Genomic DNA, 7500 nt, shown 5'->3' with positions numbered 1-7500 from the left:
CCGCGAGGAGCCCCGGCGGGGCCGATCCGAGGACCTCACTAAACCATCCGATCGGTAGTAGCGACGGGCGGTGTGTACAAAGGGCAGGGACTTAATCAACGCGAGCTTATGACCCGCGCTTACTGGGAATTCCTCGTTCATGGGGAATAATTGCAATCCCCAGTCCCCATCACGAATGGGGTTCAGCGGATTACCCGCACCTCTCGGTGTAGGGTAGGCACACGCTGATCCAACCATTGTGGCGCGCGTGCAGCCCCGGACATCTAAGGGCATCACAGACCTGTTATTGCTCCATCTCGCGTGGCTGAACGCCACTTGTCCCTCTAAGAAGTTTGACGCCGACCGCGGAGGGCCGCGTAACTATTTAGCATGCCGGAGTCTCGTTCGTTATCGGAATTAACCAGACAAATCGCTCCACCAACTAAGAACGGCCATGCACCACCACCCACAGAATCGAGAAAGAGCTATCAATCTGTCAATCCTTTCCGTGTCCGGGCCGGGTGAGGTTTCCCGTGTTGAGTCAAATTAAGCCGCAGGCTCCACTCCTGGTGGTGCCCTTCCGTCAATTCCTTTAAGTTTCAGCTTTGCAACCATACTCCCCCCGGAACCCACAGACTCGTGGTTTCCCTCACGCTGCCCGGCGGGTCATGGGAATAACGCCGCCGGATCGCGGGTCGGCATAGTTTACGGTCGGAACTACGACGGTATCTGATCGTCTTCGAACCTCCGACTTTCGTTCTTGATTAATGAAAACATTCTTGGCAAATGCTTTCGCTTTCGTCCGTCTTGCGCCGGTCCAAGAATTTCACCTCTAGCGGCGCAATACGAATGCCCCCGGCCGTCCCTCTTAATCATGGCCCTGGTTCAGGAAACCCACAAAATAGAACCGGAGTCCTATTCCATTATTCCTAGCTCAGGTATTCAGGCGAGAAGCGGGCCCGCTTTGAACACTCTAATTTTTTCAAAGTAAACGCTCCGAGCCCCGTCCGGACACCCAGCCAAGGGCATCCGGGGGGCACCGGGAGACAGGGTCTGAGACAGGCGGTGGCACGCCTCGCGGCGGACCGCCAGCCCACTCCCGACATCCAACTACGAGCTTTTTAACTGCAGCAACTTTAATATACGCTATTGGAGCTGGAATTACCGCGGCTGCTGGCACCAGACTTGCCCTCCAATGGGTCCTCACCCATGGGTTTAGGATACGCTCATTCCGATTACAGGGCCTCGAAAGAGACCTGTATCGTTATTTTTCGTCACTACCTCCCCGTGTCGGGAATGGGTAATTTGCGCGCCTGCTGCCTTCCTTGGATGTGGTAGCCGTTTCTCAGGCTCCCTCTCCGGAATCGAACCCTGATTCCCCGTTACCCGTGGTCACCATGGTAGCCGACTATGGTACCATCGAAAGTTGATAGGGCAGACATTCGAATGAGACGTCGCCGCCGCGGAGGGCGCGCGATCGGCCCGAGGTTATCTAGAGTCACCAAAGCGGCCGGGGGGCCCGAGCCCCCCGGATGGGTTTTGGGTCTGATAAATGCACGCATCCCCCGAAGGGTCAGCGCTCGTTTGCATGTATTAGCTCTAGAATTACCACAGTTATCCGAGTAACGTGTGGAGCGATCAAAGGAACCATAACTGATTTAATGAGCCATTCGCAGTTTCACTGTACCGGCCGTGTGCACTTAGACCTGCATGGCTTAATCTTTGAGACAAGCATATGTTACTGGCAGGATCAACCAGGTAGTTTGCACCGTGGTCTGGGATGAACCACGAGTGACATCCGCCTCCCCTTCCGGGGGCTAGGAAGCAGCGGGTTGTAAGTGCGTGCGCCGTCAGGTCCAGACGCCATACAGGGCTACCCAGGACAGCTTCCGCGGCCAGTGTAAACGTGCTCGCGCACCGCCCTCTGGCCTTCGGACGCCGACCTCTCACCTTGATGCAAAGCTGTCCCATCCGGTCATGCCCGCACCGTACCCCGTCCACCTCCTCCGGAGGTGCGGACGGCCGACTCCAGGTGCTTTCGGCGTTCCCTCCCTTCACGCCGTTTTGATTTTCGTGGGCCGCTGGTGGGGGGACAAGGGAAAGACCTCGTCGAATTCCCTCCCCCCTAGCCTCGCTCAACCTACGTTTCGTGATGTAACCAAGAAGAGTGATTCGTGGGCCCAGGTAGGTTTGAAGAGGAGGCCAACAAAGCAGGGCACTCCCTTCCTCCCAAACCACAGACACCAGTATAGGACAACTGAGTAGACAGACTGGCCGTCTGAGTCTCCCCCAGAGAGTTCTGGGATGGGTTACAAATAACCCCCACCCCCCATCAGAGGCTTGACCCGCTAGAACCAGGGAGGATCTGTCAAAACCGCTCTCCACATCAGAAGTTCTGGATCAGCCGGGGCTGGTCGGCAGACGTCCACCTAAGGCCGTGGCCTAACCCCGTGTGGGGGGATAGCGCTCGCACCCGTACACGTGGACACCCGCTCGTCAAATGGCTGGCTCCTCACTTACCGTAGGGGGAATGGTTTGCCTACCCCTGGCGGGTCTGGTACTCCACTCTACCAAACAAGGAAGCAACACACCAATAGACCCCTGCAACACCGGGCAGCTTTGGGCAGTGTCACTACACTCCTCCTTGTTCTTCACGTTCCTTCCGTGGTGATTTTTTTTTTTTTTTCGTGGCCATTGCCGTGCATGGCTTCCCCATCGCTTTGCATGCTCTCCATTGCCTCGTGCTGCTTCACCATTGGTCTCACCTGGAGACCGAAGCCGCTCTCCCAGTAACCCGATGGTACCTGGCCAGAAAACCCCGTGCCCGATTTCATCTAGGACAAGGGCCAAACCACAGACCGTGCCCGTCCAGGGTCAACCCCTGGTCGGACAGGCCTGGTAGGTCGATACCATGGATGTGGCAGGCCGACGAGAATCCACTGGTACATTTACAAACACGCCCACCCTGGTGGCATGGCTGTACGACCCATCGTCGAAGCACGCTGCGGCGGACTGAGCCATTGGATCCAGTTGCCTGGGCGTACACTCAGCCCAACAGACGCACTCGGGTCGGGGAGAGCAAAGCAGACTGTGTGCCTGGATGTGCCCACTTCCATAGGGGAATCGGCATGATGGTTCACTTAACCCGAGGAGGGCTCCCCTCGCGGGATAAGCACCCCCCTCGGGGGATGGGGGGGGGGGGGCATCCAGAGCACACCACTTTCCGGTAGGGGACAGGCGTTTGATCATGTGTCCGAGGGAGAGCTCCCCTTGCCGGCCGAACACCCCTCGGACTCCCCTTGGGCTTCCAGAGAACGCCACTGGATGAATTTAGTGCTTGGACCCCATTGATTCTCTTTGCTCTCCCATATACCCGACGGGACCTATTTGCAAAACCCCGTGCCAACCAGACCTCCAGGAAGGGGGCTGGCGGCTAACCATGCCCAGCAGGGTGCACCCTGGTCGGACACTTTGGGAGGGTCGAGAGCCTGGAAGTGCCACCCGGGGGAGTAATTCTGATTTCCGTTTTAATGCACTCAGGGACAGCCCGAGGACCTCTGTAGTGCACCTGAGGCGGACTGAGCCGTCGGGTCCAGGGGTCTGGAGTTCGGAACCTCCAGGGTTCACCTGGCTGTTCTCTTAGCCCGGCAGGGTGCACCCTGGTCGGACACTTCGGGAGGGTCGAGAGCCTGGATGTGCCACCCCGACGAGTAATGAGTTTTCCCTTCGTATCTCTTCCGGACCAGGTCCGATTCGCACGAAACTCGCTGGGCATGGCCAGGAGCGCCCCCTGCTGCCCACGCCACCGTCCCCGCGCTTCTACTCCCGAGGGCCGAGGAGACAGCGAAGCGTGGGTCGGGTCGCCTGCTTCCAGGGTCTCCCTGGTACTCTCCAGTCTCCCGAGTCCATCGGGTCCGACCTCGTATTTTTAGCCCAGACGGGGAATGAGAAAGGGGCCCCCGACCGCCCGAGGGCGGGCGCTCGCTTCTCAGCCTAGGAACGTCCGATTCCCACGAAACTTTTACGCCAGACGTTCCTGGCAGCGAGCGCGTTCAAAGGTGACCCGCGCTGCTTCTCTCCTCCCAAGGGCCGAAGAGATATTCGTCTTCAAACCCGACCGGCCCTGTGTTTGCCGCCCCGGCGGTTTTAAAAAATCATAGCGTAAAAACGGTGGGTGCGCTTCGCCTGCCGCTTGGACAGCGTTAAACGGCAGCCCCGGCTCTTTCCAAAGGGCCCTCAACCGACTTTCTGCTCCCAAGGAGCCCAGAGATATGAAACCGATAAATCAAAACCCCGTGCCAACCAGACCTCCAGGAAGGGGGCTGGCGGCTAACCATGCCCGGCAGGGTGCACCCTGGTCGGACGCTTTGGGAGGGTCGAGAGCCTGGATGTGCCACCCCGACGAGTAATGAGTTTTCCCTTCGTATCTCTTCCGGACCAGGTCCGATTCGCACGAAACTCGCTGGGCATGGCCAGGAGCGCCCCCTGCTGCCCACGCCACCGTCCCCGCGCTTCTACTCCCGAGGGCCGAGGAGACAGCGAAGCGTGGGTCGGGTCGCCTGCTTCCAGGGTCTCCCTGGTACTCTCCAGTCTCCCGAGTCCATCGGGTCCGACCTCGTATTTTTAGCCCAGACGGGGAATGAGAAAGGGGCCCCCGACCGCCCGAGGGCGGGCGCTCGCTTCTCAGCCTAGGAACGTCCGATTCCCACGAAACTTTTACGCCAGACGTTCCTGGCAGCGAGCGCGTTCAAAGGTGACCCGCGCTGCTTCTCTCCTCCCAAGGGCCGAAGAGATATTCGTCTTCAAACCCGACCGGCCCTGTGTTTGCCGCCCCGGCGGTTTTAAAAAATCATAGCGTAAAAACGGTGGGTGCGCTTCGCCTGCCGCTTGGACAGCGTTAAACGGCAGCCCCGGCTCTTTCCAAAGGGCCCTCAACCGACTTTCTGCTCCCAAGGAGCCCAGAGATATGAAACCGATAAATCAAAACCCCGTGCCAACCAGACCTCCAGGAAGGGGGCTGGCGGCTAACCATGCCCGGCAGGGTGCACCCTGGTCGGACGCTTTGGGAGGGTCGAGAGCCTGGATGTGCCACCCCGACGAGTAATGAGTTTTCCCTTCGTATCTCTTCCGGACCAGGTCCGATTCGCACGAAACTCGCTGGGCATGGCCAGGAGCGCCCCCTGCTGCCCAGGCCTGGCTCTGGGCCTGGGCACACTTCATTCACTTTGTACCTTTAAATCATACTACTACTACTACTACTACCACCAGAATTCCAGGGCCAAGAGGTCACACAGTCATGCACAGCAAAGTAGCTCTGGGCCTGGGCACACTTCAAGAAGTTTGACCCTTTATATAAGCCTAGAAATAGACTTCCAGGCCCAAGAGGTCAAACACAGTCATGCCCAGCAAAGTAGCTCTGGGCCTGGGCACACTTCATTCACTTTGTACCTTTAAATCATACTACTACTACCAGACTTCCAGGCCCAAGAGGTCAAACACAGTCATGCCCAGCAAAGTAGCTCTGGGCCTGGGCACACTTCAATCACTTTGTGCCTTTAAATCATACTACTACTACCACCAGACTTCCAGGCCCAAGAGGTCAAACACAGTCATGCCCAGCAAAGTAGCTCTGGGCCTGGGCACACTTCATTCACTTTGTACCTTTAAATCATACTACTACTACCACCAGACTTCCAGGCCCAAGAGGTCAAACACATTCATGCCCAGCAAAGTAGCTCTGGGCCTGGGCACACTTCAATCACTTTGTGCCTTTAAATCATACTACTACTACCAGACTTCCAGGCCCAAGAGGTCAAACACAGTCATGCCCAGCAAAGTAGATCTGGGCCTGGGCACACTTCATTCACTTTGTGCCTTTAAATCATACTACTACTACCACCACCAGACTTCCAGGGCCAAGAGGTCAACCACAGTCATGCACAGCAAAGTAGCTCTGGGCCTGGGCACACTTCAATCACTTTGTGCCTTTAAATCATACTACTACTACCACCAGACTTCCAGGCCCAAGAGTTCAAACACATTCATGCCCAGCAAAGTAGCTCTGGGCCTGGGCACACTTCAAGATGTTTGACCCTTTATATAAGCCTAGAAATAGACTTCCAGAGCCAAGAGGTCAAACACAGTCATGCCCAGCAAAGTAGCTCTGGGCCTGGGCACACTTCAATCACTTTGTGCCTTTAAATCATACTACTACTACTACCAGACTTCCAGACCCAAGAGGTCAAACACAGTCATGCCCAGCAAAGTAGCTCTGGGCCTGGGCACACTTCAAGAAGTTTGACCCTTTATATAAGCCTAGAAATAGACTTCCAGGCCCAAGAGGTCAAACACAGTCATGCCCAGCAAAGTAGCTCTGGGCCTGGGCACACTTCATTCACTTTGTACCTTTAAATCATACTACTACTACCAGACTTCCAGGCCCAAGACGTCAAACACAGTCATGCCCAGCAAAGTAGCTCTGGGCCTGGGCACACTTCATTCACTTTGTACCTTTAAATCATACTACTACTACTACTACTACTACTACTACTACTACTACCAGACTTCCAGGCCCAAGAGGTCAAACACAGTCATGCCCAGCAAAGTAGCTCTGGGCCTGGGCACACTTCAATCACTTTGTGCCTTTAAATCATACTACTACTACCACCAGACTTCCAGGGCCAAGAGGTCAACCACAGTCATGCACAGCAAAGTAGCTCTGGGCCTGGGCACACTTCAATCACTTTGTGCCTTTAAATCATACTACTACTACCAGACTTCCAGGCCCAAGAGTTCAAACACATTCATGCCCAGCAAAGTAGCTCTGGGCCTGGGCACACTTCAATCACTTTGTGCCTTTAAATCATACTACTACTACCAGACTTCCAGGCCCCAGAGGTCAAACACAGTCATGCCCAGCAAAGTAGCTCTGGGCCTGGGCACACTTCAAGAAGTTTGACCCTTTATATAAGCCTAGAAATAGACTTCCAGGCCCAAGAGGTCAAACACAGTCATGCCCAGCAAAGTAGCTCTGGGCCTGGGCACACTTCATTCACTTTGTACCTTTAAATCATACTACTACTACTACTACTACTACTACTACCAGACTTCCAGGCCCAAGAGGTCAAACACAGTCATGCCCAGCAAAGTAGCTCTGGGCCTGGGCACACTTCAATCACTTTGTGCCTTTAAATCATACTACTACTACCACCAGACTTCCAGGGCCAAGAGGTCACACAGTCATGCACAGCAAAGTAGCTCTGGGCCTGGGCACACTTCAAGAAGTTTGACCATTTATATAAGCCTAGAAATAGACTTCCAGGCCCAAGAGGTCAAACACAGTCATGCACAGCAAAGTAGCTCTGGGCCTGGGCTCACTTCATTCACTTTGTACCTTTAAATCATACTACTACTACCAGACTTCCAGGCCCAAGAGTTCAAACACATTCATGCCCAGCAAAGTAGCTCTGGGCCTGGGCACACTTCAATCACTTTGTGCCTTTAAATCATACTACTACTACC

The 7500-nt window shown here is 55.4% G+C and overlaps 1 non-coding gene across 1 annotated transcript in view; it reads right to left on the bottom strand.

The window, feature by feature from the left end:
• Positions 1–1740, bottom strand: part of LOC145655167 (18S ribosomal RNA) — a 1839-nt gene extending 99 nt beyond the window's left edge. The window contains exon 1 of the ribosomal RNA XR_014121325.1: positions 1–1740. This exon is cut by the window's left edge and continues 99 nt beyond it. This is a non-coding gene — a ribosomal RNA (18S ribosomal RNA).
• Between the last annotated feature and the right edge of the window lie 5760 nt (positions 1741–7500).

Source organism: Electrophorus electricus, unplaced genomic scaffold, assembly GCF_041902795.1.
Source record: "Electrophorus electricus isolate QZ-2024a unplaced genomic scaffold, ASM4190279v1 Scaffold192, whole genome shotgun sequence".
Classification (NCBI taxonomy): domain Eukaryota; kingdom Metazoa; phylum Chordata; class Actinopteri; order Gymnotiformes; family Gymnotidae; genus Electrophorus; species Electrophorus electricus.
This window is presented reverse-complemented; position numbering and strand designations above follow the sequence as displayed.